Source organism: Ambystoma mexicanum, chromosome 4q, assembly GCF_040938575.1.
Source record: "Ambystoma mexicanum isolate Mex_15411 chromosome 4q, UKY_AmexF1_1, whole genome shotgun sequence".
Lineage (NCBI taxonomy): Eukaryota > Metazoa > Chordata > Amphibia > Caudata > Ambystomatidae > Ambystoma > Ambystoma mexicanum.
Window position 1 is genome coordinate 51,947,972 of NC_090928.1, and position 21,140 is coordinate 51,969,111.

General features: G+C 44.3%; 1 protein-coding gene across 3 annotated transcripts in view; it reads right to left on the reverse strand.

The window, feature by feature from the left end:
• Positions 1 to 21,140, reverse strand: part of LOC138467454 (zinc finger protein 300-like) — a 392,645-nt gene that overhangs the window by 38,007 nt on the left and 333,498 nt on the right. The gene's annotated exons all lie outside the window — the stretch shown is intronic.

The following is a 21,140-nucleotide window of genomic DNA, read 5'->3' on the forward strand; positions in this document are numbered from 1 at the left end:
AGGTAAAAGTGTTCTGCGCTGCAAAGGAAGAAAACAATGTATTTTTCCTTCAGGTGAAGAGATCCTGGTAGAACTATGCAAATAAAGGCCTGGAGTACGACACGATAGACTGACAAATTTGACAGCTTACATTGAGCCACAAAGGACAAACAAGGCTCAGAGGGGATTGAAATACAGTAGCTAGACCTGCCACATCCCTCCTGTGGCAACCTGTAAAGAGGCTGCCACAGAGAAGAATAGAGTTACAGGTTCAGCTCCAGTAATAATAAGTAAATAATTTAAAGTACACAAATTACTGTAAAACTATCACACACCATTTATGTACAATACTACATAATCCCATTAAGTAAATGATTTGTACAATAAGGAACTGACAAAGACATCAGCATTAACTCATGTTGTTGAAGACACACAGAGCAGTACCAACTGCCATTAGAATGTAATCTTTCTGTAAACACCACATTAATAAGAGCGCGTGCGTTGATAAAGCAGTACATAACAGAGGAATTAGAACAAATAAAATTGGCAACACAGTTTCAATGTTTTTTCGATATAATAAATCCCAAACTATTATTAGTGCATCATGCCAGGATTGCAGCTATTGTTATAACTGGAACATGCAGGAACGCATGATGAAGTGTAGGCCATTCTGATTTAACCAACCTTTGGTTACCATAACAGCTCAGTGAAGACAATTGTATGTCACATATCTACAGCACCATTCTAGAATACCATTCTTTAACCTCCTCCCAGGAATTTAATATCTACATTTTTAGATGGGTCTCGTGACATGCTTGGATTCTGGTGCAGCACTGTCTAAGCTGTTAATGTACCATGTTTTTGGTTGTACCTTACACCGACAGGTCATGTCAATTCTTTGGTTTTCTTTTTCCATGTTGATCCAACCTGACTAGCTCTAGATGACATGATATGAAAAGATTGCAGAAGAGCTGCAGACCCCTTCTCAGCACCTCATCATATTATCTCCTCTAGAACTCTTCTCAAAGCTGTTGAGCTTGTTCTGCAGGAACATCTGGTCTTCAATTGAAATTAAGGTTGGATTAGCAGGAGCTACATGCAGCTCCTGGGTATCCAGCATTAACCAGTGACCAGGCTCTACCACTTGGGAACAAGGAGCTACTAGACAGCATTCCGCAAATCTTATTTCTACAGAAGATGAAAACACATAATTTGGTCCATTATTTATGACCTCTCCTACTTTAACTGAAGTATAGGCTTGTCCTAATGTTTATTTGTAGTTTGTCCCAAGTCCGCAGAGTCAAATTCAGGTGTGTTTGTTCGGCATCAGTTGGCCTGGGGAGTCAAAAGTAGATCCTGGTAGATGTTGCTGTCAATCTAACCAGGCTCTTCTATGCTACAAGCAGGAGCTAAATAGCACCCATCAATTTCAAATCCGGAATTGCAGGCTGAATCACCCAAGTTTGAAATTCCAGACCTACGAACTTGTGGCTGCCTATGTCGCTAGAACACTGCAGCAATATTTTGAAGTGAAGGGGAAGCACGCTGTGGGCATTGTCGGTGGGGTGCCAGTGAGCCCACTTCCATTGTTTCCTGATCGCTAGTGCTTTGGGCAACATGCAATGTGGAGCTATGGTCTGCTGGATCTGTGATTTCATCAGAGGTCGGACATCAAGAGTATGCTCAGAAGGCTGAATATTGTGATGTATTTGACTTTGGATGGTTGCTGCAAGGCAGGGCTTGCCAGCTGTTTATCTTTATACCCAAGCCTACTGGTAATGAGGAGGTTTCCATACGACATGGATTAGAAGGATCCCCAATTCAGAGGACATCTTCAGCAGCACCCAGAGATCACAAGTGGATTGGTACTCTTGGGGCTCACAGCAGTTCTGGAAGCCATGAAGCTGTTGGGATGCATGTCCAAGTCCCCTGCTACCCAAAACGATTCTGGTTGAGGAAAAAATATATTAAGGGCATAAAGAAACTAAGAAGCATGGTGGTAGGAGCAATAGGTGACATACAGGTAGGGTAGGGGCCAGGGGGCAGTGGGGTATGTGTCTGAGAAGGCCCAGGGGAGGGGGATGTACCTGTGGGGTGAGGGAACATAATAGGAAGTAATGAGAATGAACCATGTAATAGCCAGCCCTGTCCCGCGGCAGAAAGCACTGAAATGCGCCACATGAAAATTGACGCCTTGAAAAGCCAGGTCCCGGCATCAACAGCAGTAGATCTTGGCATTCAGCACCAATACACTGTCCCATCCCTGTTCCCAGCCCAGACATCAGACAAAAAGGCCTTCACGCAGAGCAGATACAACTATCCATTGTTTCACATTGCAGGCCCATACCATCAGAAAGGAATGCAAATAGCCAAGCGTGGGCAGAGCTGCCCTGAAGGATGATCTCTTGGGGCCCAGGGAAGAGGTCCTGAGCTGCCAAAACAGTCCCCCTCCAGATAATGATCACTCTATTTGAATTGCAATATGCCCATCAATAGAACTCCTAAATCCCTCACTATTTGACTGATTAGGGTGGTCCTGACAGAGCCCCGGTGAAGGTTCGGGGAAGGGTGGCTGTCAAGGGGGGAGCATGGGAGAACCAAAGTGGTGCCGAAAGATATCAGACACTCCGGTCCCCTGCACACCTTTGTGCTGTTTGACAGCCAATATAATATTAGACAGATGTTAATACATAGTATGTATACATCATTAAATCAAAATAATATATACACAGGAAAGTTTCTTTTGTCCAGTTCTTCTTTATACTTAAAAATGAAACGCACAACGTGTTTCAGGATACATGATTCCCTTCATCAGGTGCAGTTTAACCAATATGCAGAATAATTCATTTGATCAAATTCATATTAATTCAAACTGTTCTGGAATGTATTTTTGTTAAATGAAACAAAGCAAAACATCTTACACAGAATAATTTTGATTGTGCAAAGCAAGCCCTCCTAGATTGTTAAAGACATTCAGACAGGCTAATGGTGAATCAGCCAAAGAGGGACTCAAGTAGAGGAATGCCTTAAGGATCATTCATATCAGTGAGCAAATCAAGACATAGTCAGGGTGAAGCTGGTGGGTGTAACCCCTTCAGAAAATCCAAAATGGAAGTATGCAGCTAAGGTGAATACCAAAAATCAACCAATCAATCTCCTATTGGTGAGGAGAGAAATGAATTTAAATATTATACAAAGTACCTGGAAAGTATGGAAAAAGCAGTGGAACGCAAATAGGGCATTTTGTGAACGCTGCAGGAATCTGTACCTAGAGGGACAGATGCGCACATTGAGTAAAGTGGAATAATAGAAGGGAAAATAAAAGAGATAAGAGAGACAGGCAGTATTACCTTTCAGTGAAAGTGCCAATGTCCTGAGAGCATTCAAACATAGCGTACAGAATCTTCAAGTTCTTAACAACTTAATATCAACAGGAGTGTACTCACAAGTCTTCTATTCCTTGAACTCCAAACTTAGATGAACACAGAACGTCCCCCCAGTCGTCCAGAGACCAGAAAACTGGGCTCTGTGCAACCCAGGGGGCCGCCCCCTGGGAAACTCTCTTGGGGAATAAAACCCAGATGACTGAGGTTGAAGATGCTTCAGAGTTCTGTGTTGAACCAGAGTTCCAGGATAGCTTAAACAGTAGTAAGTTTTCCAGCAATTCAGGTAGAAAGTATTGCAGCCAAGATCCACAGTCCATTGAATCAGGAACCGAAGGAAGACGGAGCAACCCAAAGAAGCTGGAAGGGTTGCGGTAGGAAAACCTTGCAGCGGAAAGTAGGTTTTCGGAAAAAAAACAACTTCAGTTTCGGACAGTCTCAGCTGTCTGCAGTGGAAGGGAAACGGAACAAGGAAGAGAAGAAACAAGTCGGCAGAAGCACTGTGAAAGAATGGAAGGTGAGCTGTGGGAGGATGGCGGAGTGAAGTGAAATAAGGAAAGGAACTGGCAGAAGCGATGTGGAAAAAATAAAAGCGAGCCGCGGGAGGATGGCGAAGTGTGGAGGAACAAGGAAAGGAGCTGGCAGAAGCGCCATGGAAAAATGAAAGGCGAGCCGCGGGAGGACGGCGGAGTTTATAGAAACAAGGAATGGGCGGCTGCGGCAAAACGGCTGCGGACAAATAAGCAAAGTACGAATAAGTCTAGATTGAAAATAGACAAAAGAACGGGAGAAGGGCAGAAAAGGAAAAGAATGTTAGAGTAAGGATTCAACGTAGATAGAACGCGAAGCGAGGAGTACTGAGAAATGAAGGAAACGTAATTCAAAGGATTTCTAAAAAGGGAACTGCAAACGCGGGGGAGAGCAGGAACAATGCTAATACGGATAAGACGGAGTAGCAATGCAATTACCTGTCTTCCCCCACTGCAGATATAGAACTGAAGGGAGCTGTTGACCTGGCTCTTCCATCTTGGATGGAAGACTAGACTGGTAACAACAGTTGATGGTGATAGAACTGAGTAGCCGCCATCTTGGGTTCCATTGTGCATAACGAGGATGATGAATCTTCCAGTGTCTACAGAAGGACCGAGGGGTACTTCTGACACAAGTGTGTGAACGTTCGTAATGTTAGTAACTTCTATGTCTAAAATCCATCTAGCATTGAGTCAACGGTTGACGATCAGAGGCTACAAGAAAAGGTAATTGGCGTTGGATATAGTACGCAGTAGAGCTACTTAGTCAATACAACCTAAGTGAACTTGTTATGCAAGGGCGAGATGGGCTACCTGTACTCTAAACAAGAAGATCTCTACCGCATTTGACAACGTGAACTGGTCGCGGTCAGATCTGTTGTATTTGAAGTTACCATGACGACATGGTATAGAGATAGAAGACGGACTGCGTGAACGTAAATAGTGCAGAGCGTGTGCACATATAGGACTAGGTAGAAACGAGTGTGGCAAAAATAGGGAAGTGTATGCAGAACAAAATGCATTTGATTAAAAATATGTACAAATCTAAACGTCATTCGTCATCTGTTAAAAAAGATTTATGAACACCCAATATGATATTTATGAAAAAAAGAAGGTCAACATTACGGTTGGCTGAATCAAAAATCATTCCACATTCAAACTTCAGAAAAAATACAATATTGTGTTACAGTTTTCATAAACTATTAACAAGTCATAATGTGGGTGTCAGGAATCAGGGCTGGCAAAGGCGTGGAGTGTGTAAAAACGCCTATTGAGACATTATGGGCTGAATTGGATGTGAAAACTACAATTCCCAGCATCCTTGGTGGTTCTGGGTAGTTCGGCCCGTGCGCGCCTTGTCAGCTGCAATGCATTAAGAATCAACGTAGCTTAAAGGCAGGCAACGGCTACCGGCAGGTGTGGCTTAGTGTTTTTTATTTGCGGCGGAAGGCAGACGGCCTCGTTCGGTCTCAAGGAGTTGGAATTCGCGTGCTACTGAGGCAAGGCACGCTCGGGAGTTCACGTGTTCACTCTGCAGCATGAAGCAGGAGGGGCGCTGAGTCACCGGCAATACAACGCTTGAAGTTCTTCATCTGGGAAATTCCTCTGGGTTTCCCAGACTCCAGTTAAGTACTCAGGAGGGCAATACGGGGCACTATTGACAAAACGGCTTGAAGTGATTGTTCAGCTATTTTCATTTGTGTCTGGGAGGTCCCGAGGGGCCCCCAGATCTAAGATAAGTAACGACCGCATTTCTTGTATTTTACATGTTGGGAACAAAACTAAGTGTCTTGGTTACGCATGTGGCACACAAACATTCTAAAGTGTGTATTTGGGTCATTCCGGACTTATTGCAAATGGACCATAACTTTTAACTAGTGAATAAAACTAAGGGAAGTGTATTTATGTTGTACGCTGCTAACGCTGCCCTACGGGCCATGTGCACTGTTTAATCATTCTGGGAAGTTTTCCTTTATGTGTTCATATTGCTTGCTTATGTGTTGTTTCAGTCAGAGTCTGATGTAAGCATTGTATAGTACACGTATTAAGGTGTACTATTCTGGAGTTAATCAAATGTCAGGAGTACTGGTGAAAGTAATGTTTGTTGTGTGCTAAACAGAGTAGGGTTTTTTCCTGGTGCTTCCCTGATCCCATCCACTGTAGGAGTTCCTCATCCTCTTTCCGGTTTACCTAAATTCCCCTCCTTATCCTCAACCTCTCCCTAACCCCTCTTCCCCCCATTGGCTACCACGTGGTGACCTGTTATCTAAATCAGGCACCTGTGCCAACCACAGTGGGAGGGTTGAGTTCATTCGGCTTCCGTGGTTCGGGGGAGAGTGTCGATCTCTCTTCCCTCCAGTGACTGTGATTGTGACATAATAAGCCACCCCCAAATTGGGATACTCACAACCACCTAAGCCAAATGGAACCGACACCTCCACCTTTAGCAGATGTGCTAAAGGCTTTACAGGATATCCAGTTGGAATTAGCAAATGCTAGGCAGGAAGCTGCCACACTGAAGGCGCACGTACAAGGTTTGGTAGCACAAGGTACTCCATTAGAGGGGCCCAGTACTTCCTCTACTGCAGGCATGCCCACTAGGGGAAGTCCTACGGTTATTGTTCAACCGTCGAGTAATGTACCTTTGGCAGCGCCAGAATGTTTTTCAGGAGATCCTAGAAAATACATGACCTTTCTAACTCAATGTAGACTCCATTTTTTGTGCAAGCCGGCGGCATTTGAGACCATCCAAGCCAGAACCGCTTTTGTAATATCTTATTTGACGGGAGATGCAGGAGCCCGGGCGATGCCTTTGGTACAGAAAGATGACCCCTTGTTATATAACTGGGATAATTTTCTAGGAGAATTTGGGAGATTGTTTGACAGAAGGGAGGTTTCATTGGCCCAAGACAAGGAGTTGTTAGGACTAAAACAGAGATCACGAGATTTGGTTACATATGTGACATAGTTCAATAGGTTAGTGATTGAAACTGAATGGCCAGTGGCAAAACAGACGGTACTGTTCTATCAAGGGCTACTGGAGGAACTGAAAGACGCCATTGCGCAAGTAGAACCGCAACCTGGTACTTGTATGGCAATGGTAGATTTAGCCCTTAGATTAGATCATAGAATGAATGAGAGAAGGGGAGACAAGAAGAAACCAGAAGCAGTCCCGTTTGTGAGATTGGACAGGAGTAGAGGAGGAAGAAGTAGCGATGTTGAACCAATGCAGATTGGGAGCATCCGAGGACCTTTATCAGAGGCAGAAAAGGAACAGCAGAAGCTTAATAGATTGTGTTTGTATTGTGGCCAGGCAGGTCATTTAATCCGTACATGTCTTAATACTCCACAGAGGAGTACTGGAGGGGATCGAGGCAAGAAGGAGGCGGGAAAAGAATTGGGGCGACCTTAGGGGGAACTCAGGTGACAGGCCCGAAGGAAGAAAAGTTCCCCAAATTGGTGGCAAATATAGTTGGAAGTAAGACATCTCATTTGTATATTTTGGTAACATTATGTTGGGCAATGTCTGAACAGGGGGTGATGGCAATGTTGGATTCAGGAGCCACAGGTAACTTTGTGGATATTACATTGGCACACCAGTTAGGACTACCAATACAAGATAATACAAGAGTGGAAGGGGCACAGTCGGTGGACGGTTCTCCTTTAGTGTGTAGTCCAATCAGACAACAAACGCAAACTTTACAGATGACATTTGCATCAGGTCACACAGAAAACATTGTTGACTTGATAGCTGCTCCACAGTTTGGTTTAATTTTAGGTATGCCTTGGTTAGTGCAACACAATCCCAGAATTGACTGGGGAAAGCACACTGTTGAATTTACAGAACAGACATGTCAAGAACATATGGTATCGGAGGTGGGACTGGTGAAAAGGTTAGATAATCAAGAAGGAAGAAATCAGTTGGTGGGAACAGTGGATGTAGGGATTCCCTTGCAATATAGAGAGTTCCCAAAGGTGTTTGACAAAAGTGGGGTGGAACAGCTGCCACCCCATCGCCCATATGATTGTGTCATTGAATTGGAAGCAGGGGCGAAGTTGCCTTGCAGTAGAATTTACGCCCTGACAGAAACAGAAAATAACCATTTAAGAGAGTATTTGGATGAAATGCTGGCGAAGGGATTCGTTAGACTTTCCACCTCCCCGGTCTCTTCTCCATTGTTTTTTGTCCCAAAAAAAGAGGGGACATTGCGAACTTGTATAGATTACCGCGCATTGAACAAAGTAACCATTAAGAATAGGTTTCCATTACCGCTAATTTCAGTATTATTGGATAAGGTGCGGGAGGCCAAAATTTACACTAAATTGGACTTAAGGGGGGCATACCACTTGATCAGAGTACAGGAGGGGCATGAGTGGAAAACGGCCTTTCGGACAAAGTTTGGTTTGTTTGAATATTTGGTCATGCCGTTCGGATTATATAATGCGCCTGCGGCATTTCAATTCTTTATGCAAGAGGTGTTGAGGGATCTCATTGATGTGTTTGTAATTGTTTACATTGATGATATTTTGATTTATTCAGTTTCACCAGAGCAGCATGTTCGGCATTTGAGGGCAGTGCTTCAGAGGTTGCAGGAGTATCAGCTATGTGTAAAATTGGAGAAATGTGCATTTCACACCAGGCAGATGGAGTTTCTAGGGTTTATTCTCACTCCAGAAGGTGTAGTGATGGATGCCAAGAAAGTACAAGCTGTGACAGATTGGCCATCTCCTCAATGCATCAACGACGTACAACCGTTTGTAGGATTTGCCAATTTCTATCAGCGTTTTATTAGTAATTTCTCAACCATTGTAATACCAATTAGGCGATTGCTTAAGAAGGCAACACCATTCATTTGGGGTCCTGAAGCAGAAAAGGCTTTTCAGACTTTAAAGTTTGCATTTACAACTGCACCGGTGTTGAAACATCCAGATACCAGTCAAGTCTTCCAGGTGGAGACTGACGCTAGTAATTTGGCAGTAGGGGCCATATTGTCACAGAAGGATAAGGAGGGGGTATGGCATCCAGTGGTATTCTTTTCTAGAAAGTTATCGGGTTGTGAACAAAACTATTCCATCACGGATAAGGAGTTGTTAGCTATTCGATCAGCATTTTTAGAGTGGAAACATTACCTATTGGGGGCTAAGCATCAGGTAATAGTGGTAACTGATCATAAAAATGTGCAATACTTTAAAACTGCTCACAAACCTAGTCCCAGACAACTCCGCTGGTCTCAGTATTTTAATGAATTTGACTTTGTGGTAACATTCAGGCCAGGCAAAAATAATGGAAAAGCGGATGCACTGTCTAGGCAGCAAAATATGGAGAGTGGGGTGAGTGAAGTTAAAACAATTATTCCCTCTGAGAAAATCATTGGAGCAATCACCACAAACTTAATAGGGGAGGTTAAGAAGGCATTACCACCTGGGCAACTCCAGAAGTGGTGCGACAGTCATCCAGCAAGAAAGGTGCGGCAAGGGTTGCCATACCATCAAGATCGATTATTTCTTCCAACTTAAGAAGTACAGGAAAAAGCATTATATTGGTGTCATAATTCTCCCTTAGCGGGACATGCTGGGCAAAGAAAAATGCAAAATATGCTAGAAAAATATTTCTGGTGGCCTACATTGAGACAGGATGTGGGCCATTATCTAGTGAAATGTGAACATTGTATGAGAAACAAAGCAGATCATGTAAAGAAAATAGGGTTACTACAACCATTACCAACCCCTGAGAAAGTATGGACTCACATATCAATGGATTTCATTACCGACCTTCCATCTGATAAGCAATTTGACACTATTTGGGTAGTGGTGGATTTTTTGTCCAATCAAGCGCATTTTATTCCTTGTGAAGGCATACCTGGAGCAGGCAGGTTAGCGGAATTGTTTCTTCAACATGTGGTTAGACTACATGGTTTGACAAAAAGTATTGTTTCGGACAGAGGTCCTCAATTTACTTCACGGTTTTGGCGTGCTTTTTGTCGCATGTTGGGAATCAACTGTGCTCTTTCCACTAGTTATCACCCTCAAACTGATGGTCAGACAGAACGAGTCAATCAAACACTCAAACAATACTTGAGAGGCTATTTAGGTGATGGCCGGGAGTCGAGGGTACAGGCACTCTGGTTGGCGGAATTTACATATAACAACATTCTGCATACGTTCTTGGGTATGTCTCCTAATGAATGCCTATTTGGGTATGAGCAGAATATGATACCAGAACATTTACCGGAAGTGGAGAATCTACCAGTGTTACAAGACCGAAAACAGTTGCTTCTCAAGATCCGACAGAAAGCCTGCACTAATTTGGAACAGGCTAAGAAAGCCTATAAAAAACATGCTGACAAACACAGACAGGAGAGTCCGCCTTATAAAGTAGGGGACAGAGTTTGGTTATCAACCAGAAATCTCGATATAGTGCAATCTCGAACATGTATGCCTAGATATATTGGACCTTATGAAATCATTGTATGCGTGTCACAATCAGGGCTGGCAAAGGCGTGGAGTGTGTAAATACGCCTATTGAGACATTATGGGCTGAATTGGATGTGAAAACTACAATTTCCAGCATCCTTGGAGGTTCTGGGTAGTTCGGCCCGTGCGCGCCTTGTCAGCTGCAATGTATTAAGAATCAACGCTGCTTAAAGGCAGGCAACGGCTACCGGCAAGTGTGGCTTATTGTTTTTTCATTGTGCGGCAGAGGGCAGACGGCCGCGTTCGGTCTCAGGGAGTTGGAATTTGCGTGCTCGGAACGCTCGGGAGTTTACGCGTTCACTGTGCAGCATGAAGCAGGAGGGGTGCTGAGTCACCGGCAATACAACGCTTGAAGTTCTTCGTCTGGGAAATTCCTCTGGGTTTCCCAGACTACAGTTAAGTACTCATGAGGGCAATGCAGGGCACTATTGGCAAAACGGCTTGAAGTGATTGTTCAGCTATTTTCATTTGTGTCTGGGAGGTCCCGAGGGGCCCCCAGATCTAAGATAAGTAACAACCGCATTTCTTGTATTTTACATGTTGGGAACAAAACTAAGTGTATTGGTTAAGCATGTGGCACACGAACATTCTAAAGTGTGTATTTGGTCATTCCGGACTTATTGCAAATGGACCATAACTTTTCACTTGTGAATGAAACTAAGGGAAGTGTATTTATGTTGTACGTTGCTAACGCTGCCCTACGGGCCATGTGTACTGTTTAATCATTCTGGGAAGTTTTCCTTTATGTGTTCATATTGCTTGCTTATGTGTTGTTTCAGTAAGAGTCTGATGTAAGCATGGTATAGTACATGTATTAAGGTGTACTATTCTGGAGTTAAACACAGGTCAGGAGTACTGGTGAAAGTAATGTTTGTTGTATGCTAAACAGAGTAGGGTTTTTTCCTGGTCCTTCTCTGATCCCATCCACTGTAGGAGTTGCTCATCCTCTTTCCGGTTTACCTAAAGTCCCCTCCCTATCCACAACCTCTCTCTAACCCCTCTTCCCCCCATTGGCTGCCACGTGGTGCCACGTGGTGACCTGTTATCTAAATCAGGCGCCTGTGCCAACCGCAATGGGAGGGTCAAGTTCATTCGGTTTCCGTGGTTTGGGGGAGAGTGTCGATCTCTCTTCCCTCCAGTGACTGTGATTGTGACAGTGGGTATAAATATGTTATCGAAAGAGTCTTATTCTTCCAATGGTCACAATAGAAGAACCAAACTATTTCACAAATTAACAAAGCTGTAGATATCTTGAAAGAAACTTAAATGGGAACACTCGAGAATGTATTGATACAATACTACATAAGTGTATATTACATATGAAAAAGACAACATTACAATTTCAGATAGAGTTATACTGTTAAGTGACAATAATAGATGAAAAATGAATGATAAAATTACATGAATTGAGCAATCAAATCGCTCAAGTGGACACATTTTCCCTTATTGTACAGCCAATAGAAACATGCACATCAAGACAGTTTGATGCAATGTGTGACAACACAGTTAAAACATAGGATATAATACATTTTTAGAATTCCCAAAAAGTCTGATCTTAACAAAATTGGACTAAAATTTACAACAGCTGATTCGAGATCATAAGAAACAATGTATATTGAACTCTTCAGTCATCCCTCTTGGATGTACCGTGTCTAGCAAGTGCATCCAGTGCATCCCTCTCTGAGCTGGTTTCTTGAGTTAATCTCCACCTCTAGATGGGGCATGGACTACTTCTAATATGATAAATCTGATCTGAGCCAGATTATGTCTACATTGCTTAAAGTGTCTGGCTACTGGAGATTTCGGGTTCTGTGTCCGGATGTTTGATTTGTGCTCTACCCATCTTTCACAGGCTGCTCTGTTAGTTTGTCCTATGTAAAGTAAGTCGCAGGGGAATTTTATGGCATAGACCACTCCAGTGCTATTACAGGTTGTATAGTCTCTAAGAGCAATTTTTTTCCAATGTGTGGATATTGAATAGTGTTCCCTTTAATAACATGACTGCAGTTGCTACACTGCAGACATGGAAATGTTCATTTTTTGCATGTCATCAATCTTTTTCTGAGTCTTGGGGAAATGTTTCTGCTTTCACCAATCTGTCTCTAAAGTTTATCCCTCTCTTGTACGCCATCATCGGGGGTTTGGGAAAGAGTTTTTGAAATGATGGATCGTGATGTAGATATTTCCAGTTATTGGTAATAATCCTCCTATGTGTAAACTCTGTCTAGAGAACTCTGAAATATAAAGGAGTGGTATTCCTTTATCTTTAGGGACTGGATGTAGTAGGGTGTCTCTGTAAATAGCGTCAGCTTTCTCATTAGCCTGTTCAACTATATCAAAAGGATAACCTCTGCTCATGAATTTGTTTTTTTTATCATTGTACTCTTTCTCTAGCATACCGCTGTCAGTTGTGAGCCTTTTAATGCATAAAAATAGACTGAATCGTAGACTGTCCTTTATTTGGCCTGGATGGAAACTTGCGTAATGGAGTACATTATTTACATCCATGGGTTTGTGATATACGTTTGTCTGTAGTCCACTCTCTGTGATCTTAAGTTCAACTTCAAGGAAATGTAATGTTGGTTCCCCCACCTCTAGTGTACATTTAATCCTGGGGTGTACATTATTAAGAAAGTTGTAAAAACAAGTTAACTGTTCTCGGGTGCCTGACCATATCAAAGATATCGGAGGTCATTACGAGGTAGCCATGCCGCTACTAGCATCATGGATACCCACTTACCTGGTCCGGGTTCCTTGAATGAGGAATTACCGGGCCATTCTGACCATGGAGGGCCCGGTAATTCCTCATTCAAGGAACCCATCCCCATTCGAGCCCCCATATGGCTCAATGGGAATGGGGAGGGCGCAAACCACGCGCTTGTTAATAACGGGCCCATTGTTAGCACCCTGGTCTGCTCGCGGGACCCGCTAAGGGCACCTGCTAAAACCAGGCATCCTTAGCGGGTTCCCGCGAGCAGACTCGTAAGGAGGCGGTAAGGGGTTGCCGGCTCCGGCACCTATACCGGCACCATTAACCCCTTACCACCTCACTCGTAATGACCCCCCATCGTCTATGTAGCATTTCCAAAAAGTCAAATGTTTGTTCCAGACTTCATTCTCAAGAATATGTTGTTTCTCTACATGAAAATATTGGCATAGGTGGGGGCCCTCACTGAACCCATCGCTGCGCCAGAATTCTGTGCATAGAATTTGTAGTCAAACCTGAAATAATTATTGTGCAGGATAATATAAAGCAACTCAATTATAAATTGTTTCTCGCCCCTCACTCCCTCTTCTCTCAGTAAGAGCCATTCTACAGCTTCCAGACCGTCTTGTTGGGGGATAGAAGTATATAAGCTCCCCACATCTGGAGCAAACTGAATGTAGTTAGTAGAGATCATGTCGATGTGAGTAAGCTTATTCAAAAAATCTGTGGTGTCTTTCAAATATGTGTCAGTAGCCTGTACTAGAGGCTGCAAGAACTTATCTACATAGATGGCCAGTGGATCGAAGACACTCTCTGGGATGCAACACTTGGTCTAAAGGGTGGTCTAGTTGCACGTTTATGGATTTTGGGCAAATCATAAAATACAGACGTTATCAGGAACTGATTAGTCATAAAGTCCTTCATTTTTGTGGAATCCAGCCATTAGCTTCAGCTTTGTACAGTGTGGTCTTAATTAGATGTTTGATATCGATGATGGGGTCCCTATCAAGTCTCAAGTATGCATTTTAATTGGTGAGGAGATTGGGACAACTGGTATGGTAAAATGTTTGATCCATGACTACTATAGCTCCTCCCTTGTCTGCAGGTTTGATAACTAAAACTATCGTCCTTTGCCAAATTTTCAATACATTTCAGATGGTTATTTTTTATATTTATAGGGGACTTCTTTTTATAATTGATCTTGTTCATCTCTTTGATGACTTGTGTTTCAAACATATTGAGCGCTATATTATTGAAAGATGGAGTAAATTGGCTCTTAGGTCATATGCCAAAAAATCAAAAGAAGGGGAGTCTTGTTCTATTGGCGGTTGAAGTTGGAAGAACATCTGAAGATGCATTCTGAGTAATAATTTGTGAAAATTGACCTTTTCTGCAAATACGTTTTTATTAAATGCGGGTACAAAAGAAAGCCCTTTGTTGAGTAATCCTAATTGTTGGTCACTTAATGGTTTGCTCGAAATTTTAACCGCCATTGTCCGTTGCGCTATCTTTGATTTGATCACAACTTTCTTTTGGCCTCTTCTTCTTTGCTTCTTGGGTCTAAAAAAGGGAAGGTTCTGTATTGGTTAATGGTGGTGTATTGCCTGAATTCAATTGACTTTCACCCATGGGGGGATCTAATTGAATACGTTTCGGTCTCCCTCATGTACTATCACTTGAGTTGCTGTCGTCACTTGCATCACTAGAGTTGGATGGTCCACTAGGTTTATGAGGATTTCTTCTGTTGGAATCCCTGAATCTCTCTGTGTAATATTCCTGCCAATTATAGACAATGGGCTTCATTATGAGTTTGCCGGCCCGGAAACAAGGGTGCCGGTAAAGTCACTGGCACCATTGATTTCAGATCAGCAAACTCTGAGTCTGCCTGCCGTGGCCGCTGTGCCCAACAGGTCTGACCCTGCTGGGCGCAGCGGCCATGTTAGGCAGACTTTTCAGGGAAGCACCATCACTGATGGTAACGGTGCTGGTGCTTCGTGTTCCCACTCCCAAAGAGCCCCATAGGACTCTATGGGAATGGGGACTTACATTTTACCGGTGACCGACTTCCCAGGCCGCCGGACTCCTAATGAGCTGGTGGCACGGGGAAGTCAGGCGCCGGTAAAGTATTATGGGTTGCACCAGCAGGGTTACTGCCGGACCCGTAATGAGGCCCAATGTATCTCATATAATCCAATGTATCATGCTTGAATTTCCTCTGTTCTATGGCCTGTTTGTAGTTTTTTTGTAGTTAGTGAATTTTATGTTGATGTCATCCAAAATACCATTTAGTTCTTCTAATGTTTTGAACACACTCAATTGTGTTATCAATTCTGATATTTCAATATCTATGGAGTGCAGATTTTTTGAATAGTTCTTATATGGTGAGAAGAATGAGGTCAAGTGAACATTTATTTAACATTTGGTCCCATTTCTTTACAAATTCTATGGTGTTCTTGCGTAGAGTGGGACGTAAGTACACTCGCAAGCCCCTTGGGATATGTCTGGATTTGTAGTATTCTACTAGTGTCGAAGCATATAGCTTCTGTGAAATTTCCCATCTGATAAGTCTTTCAAGCTTGTTGATTAATTTATTAGGATCTGCAGTGTCTGTTGTATGTTCACTTGTGTGATCAAAGAAAGAATCCTGGTAGCCTCGTCAGAGGAAAATGCTAAGGTTGTAGCATGCTTGTCAGTGAGATCATTAATTCTTGAGAACATTACAAAATTTAGATATAGGTATCTCTGGGGGAGCACGGAGCAGGTTCTCCTGTGATTTGTACTACGAGGTGCACGGGATGAGGCCAACCGGTTCAGTGCCAGGGATGCATGGCGGGGGCGCCTGTGTGTCTGGGATCCAAAGAACCTCCTCTTCTTTCAGAGGGCCAATTTGACCTCGAGAGTATACACTGATCTCATGTCTAATTACCAGATACACATTACGTGAGGTGTCCATGGGGAAAGAAACATTCTTAAGCAGGCCGCCAATCATGTCTCTAGAACCTAAGGTGGCAAGGCCGAAGATCATGTGGAAGGAGATTGGCACAAGGAAACCACAACCAATCATCCGGCATTCCACACGGAGCGGGTGATGTGCACATAGGGGATGGCCAATGAGTGTGGGGAATGGGTACCCTGTATTGTATGCGTCATGAGTGATGACAAACTCCTTTATAACGTGATGCCTGCTTTGAACTAACCAGTACGCTCCATGGCAGTTGAGTTTGAATGCCCCTACTACATGTACTTTTTCTCTTCTGTATGAGAAATAAAACTTTGTTATCAGTGCAAGACGTGCACCTAGCCTTTTTCCTCAGAGGTTTGTTTTTATTTGTCTGGTTGTCTGCCCCATAGAATTTGGTGACCCTGATGTGATCCCAGATTTTCTGCAGAGACAGAGTATTTCTGGCCCCACATCTGGAGAGGCACCGCCCACCTGCAGCGACCAGTCCCTTATGCACAACCTGGAGTGGTTTACAGGAGCCCCTGTTGCCCGAATTCCTGTCTGTTCTTTGGAGTGGGGCGCTGCTTCCGGATTGTGCAGCCCGTTGATGGGACCCTGTGACGAAGGAACTCGGGAGAACATGCAGACGTAAGGGCATCTTTTGCGGGAGAAAACAACATGGGGCGGGAAACAAGGGGATAAGCGTGGCTGTTGAGGAGTGTGAAAGGACGTGATGATGCAGCGATTGAGGTGTGGGTGCGTAGTAGAAAGACCACGTGGCGGTTTGCTTTTTTGTTATATTTGTATCATTATATGAATTAAGAGGATAATGGAGTAACGGGATCTTTCCTGCTTGGGGGAAGAAGACAGCGCTGTATCTTTAAGGAGAAAAAGAAAGAAGAGTAGATGCTCTGTATATTGAGTGGGCCTGGGATCTCCCCGTATAAGAGGGGCACTGGAACAAAATATAGGTTCTTTTGGTGTTTTGTATTGATTTTGTTATTGTATTGGTGGGGACTGAGGAGGGATCCAAGTTGGTGGTGTAGAATTTTGTGGAATTGTGTGAAGTGAAGGTGCATGTGATGGGCGGTTATATAGTGGGAGTGTGTTGGTATGAGATTTGATTGAGGGAAGAACGAGTGACGGGGTGTGGCATGGAGGAACGGTGACAATATCGGGGTTGAACAGGGTGGGGCAATGGGAAGATAGAGGTGCTGCAGGTTCGGACCTCTGATAAACAGAAATGTTTTGCTTAATACGTTTGACCAGTGGTGGCCAAAATGGTACAGAGTACCCCCTTAGAATACATGTCTGCGGCTCTACCACTGTACAAGGAAACGATTTTAAAATATCACAAAGAATGGGTGGCTGAGATGAGGGGAGGACTGTTTCAACTTTGGCCAGAGCAGGGGACCAATAATAAAGAGATTCTAGGACATATGTATACATTTCTGGCATTCAAGGACAAGGGGAAAAAGTTGAAAAATAGAAAAGAAGTGTTGGAGTTGTGGAAGATGGTAGAAGATTTAGAGGACTTTCCCACAGGCCAGGCAAAGCCACTAGCGGGGTTACCAGTATCAGGGGTCGAGACCGCCCCCACTGTGCCGCCCTGTCCAGAACCCCCTGCCCTGCCTGCATCAGAACCCACAGTACAAGCACCCTCAAGTGCACCACAGCCCCTGTTAGGATGTTACCCTAGCCGTGCAGCCTCAGGATAAACAAATCCAGTGTATGTCCCTGTACCCGCCACAACGCTGCCACAAACGCCACCACAGGCCCAGTATCAGAACCTCCCGAATCCCATGGCATTGGTGGCTGGGTGGGGGCAAGAGCAGGGAGGGCAAGTTAAGAAACCACAAAAAGAACTAGAGGAAGCATTGAAGAGAACACATGAAGAGTTGGCACGGTTGAGAATGGACAGGAGGGATGGTCAAAAGGTACATAGCAGCCTGGATGAGTGGAGGGCAGGAGATCAATTGTTCAGGATCGACAGTACCAACATCAGGGGAGTGCAATTAGAGAAAGTGGACAGGGGGGAGGAAGACAACGAGCAGGACGTTTGGATTACGGGACTGCGCAGTCGGTGGATGAGATGGGAGGGGACCCAGGAGAGGAGGAATGGGACACAGTGAATGAGGTAGAAGAGGGGAAGGCTCTGCCCATGGTATCACCACAAGTGGAGTTTATGGAGGCCCAGGTTCAGAAACCGATACAAGTGCATAGCAGTGGCAAAAGGTAAAGTGACGGAGAAGAGGAAGGTGAAGAAGGTGACAGGGATGCAGTTCCTTGTATTACATAACGGACCAGGGAGGGCTCAGTATGTTCCATGGCTGCACATGGATAAATATAATCTTTTTTTGTTTTGTTTTGTTAATCTAATTAAAGTGCTGCCATCTCTCACTGCAGGGGTGTGGAAATGGATCTACGTTTTGAAAAACAAACTGCTTGTATTTCTTTGGTTGTAGGCGATTTGAAGAGCTTATCTTTTGTGATACTGTGAGACCAGGCAGATGACATATGGGTGAAAGTAGGGTACCCTGGAGTGTGATTGGGGATGACATTCATGACAGGGCCCATTTTAATGACATAAGGGCTCAGGTGTGGGCATCTTTATGCCGTGCCTACCCTGACACCCAAATCTCCAGTCCATCATGCGACGCACAATGCGAGATGATGAAGACGCTACCTACTATATTTTACAGATACAGGAGATGTGGGCGGTGGAAAAAGGCAAATCATGGGATCAATCGATCCCATTCTTTTATTTTGTGGTTAACAAGGAGCTTTCCGAGGAGGTACAAAAGGAACTGAATAAGATAGTGGGGATAGAGGCAAAGGGGTGGGGGGGGATACAGTCCATAATCATACATCACTGTAAACGGTTGAGAGAAAAAGGTAAGGTAATGGCCCAGCGAGTACAAACAGAGGAAGTGAAACTGGTGCTGAAAAAGTTAGCAAAGATATCAGTAGAAGGGGCGGTAGTAGTGGCCTTGCAGGACGCACAGACAGAGCGCAGGGCAGAAAAGGCAGACGTGAGAACGGCACCTGCATGGGCAGAAGGATACGAATGGAATGGTGAGTTTCAGCCACAGTATCAGGGGTGGCCTTGAGGAGGGTACCCACAGGTAGACAGGGATTTGCAGGCTTGTGGAGGGGGGGAAGGAGGCTTCAGAGGGATGGCGCCTAGAGGAGGAAATACAGAACAATGTTGGACGTGCGGGAGGATGGGACATTTGTCACGAGAATGTAAGAGAAGGCCAAGATTTGCATATAACAAGATGCTCCTGTATGCCCCAGGACTGCAAGCCCAGTACCCGCAACATTATGTCCACGCACCAACAGCGGCCCGATTCAGTGCACCACCTGTGCCAGCCCGCTCCCTACACCATTTCCACAACTACAAGCACAGATCCCCAACGGCCCAGTTCCTTACTTAGCACCTCCTGCCACACCCCAAGCACCTCAGATACCCAGCAGCAATGCATCCCTAATGGCACTGTCACACACTATCACGGGAAGAGCGTGATGGGAGAAAATCCTTTTGTCTTCCCCGGGACAAACACATATCCAGATTAGGACAGCCTACAGAGAGCCTTAGCGTGCCCAGTCCTGCCAATCACTGCCAACCCAGAAGAGGAACCCTTGGTGGGCATGGAGATAGGCGATAAACCTTTTATTTTCATGGTGGACACAGGTGCAACTAAATCATGCCTCAACAAAGGGCATTTTCCGTTGTCAGGTGAGGTTATGGACATGCAGGGCTTCTCTGGGGCAGTGAAATCAGTTCCATTCACAGAAGAATTGACCATTAAGGTCAGGGGCAAGGTGGTGCGGGCCCTGTTGTTGTTTTCGACAACAACCCCAGTCAACCTGTTAGGACTAGATGTGTGGTGTGTTCAACCTCAGGGATGTGCCACATAAAGACTATGGTGGTCATCCATGATTTAGGGAACATTGCTGCCTGAGGGATTCTAATTCACAATGATCTGTTCATTTATGGGATTAAAGCGCTGTTAAATGTAATTCCCCAGGTAGGTAATGAGTGTTGGTGTATACCTTCCGATTTTGTATTCAGGCCTGCCTTGTCCCAAGAACACGTAGCATGGACGACTCTTATCTTGGACATAGAAGGGGTGGTGGTGTCAGAGAAAAGAATTGTCCTAATAGGGACAGACACTGATGGAGGGGAGTGGTCCACGGTGCTGTACATTGAACCAACTCAACCATTGAAAGAAGTGACTGATGTTGATTTGTTTGAGGATAAGGACGATGACAGAGAACTAGTGCTGGCATTGTGTGTTCCTTTTGGGATTATGGTGTAAGATCTAGCACGGGTTCCTGAGTTTGTGGAAGACTAACCCCCATGATGTAGGGCTCTTGCGTAGCGTGGCTCCAATACAAATTACCCTTAAGCCAGGAGAAGTATTGCCCAGAGTGAAACAGTACCCACTGTCCAAAGAAGCAGAAGAGGGAATAAATGACACCATCACTGCCCTCCTACACCAATGCATTATTGTACCCTCTAACTACACCTACAATACTGCTATATACCCTATCAAGAAATCGAAAGGGTCTAGTTGGAGAATGATTCAGGACTTTGAACGACATAGTGCAGGCTGAGTTTCCAGTGGTTCCCAACCCGTGACAATACTATTGCCTTGAAAAATGCATTATTCTCAGTTCCATTGCACCGTGATTCACATAAGCGCACAGCATTTATGCATGGTGGGAGGCGGTGCCAGCATACAACATTGCCTTGGGGTACTGTGAGTACCCCAGTATCTTTAAAAGCATCCAGACTTGGGGAATACACACGTGCTGAGTACCATCATTCAGTACGTGGATGATTTGTTAGTATGCAGCATCAACAAACTATCGCCCTGCTGCTGCTTGTTGACAAAGGGTATAAAGTGGATAGAGCGTAGTTACAGTACTGCCAACAGGAGGTGTAATACCTCAGTCAATTTACTTCTGTGCATTGAAAGAAAATAACACCAGAATGTGCTGCAGCAGTGTGCAGCAGGCCCCAACCTGTAATGGTTAAAGACATGCAGAAGTTCCTGGGACTGTGTAATTTTTGCAGGGCATGGATCTTTGACTACACGACTTACACACAACCACTGCTA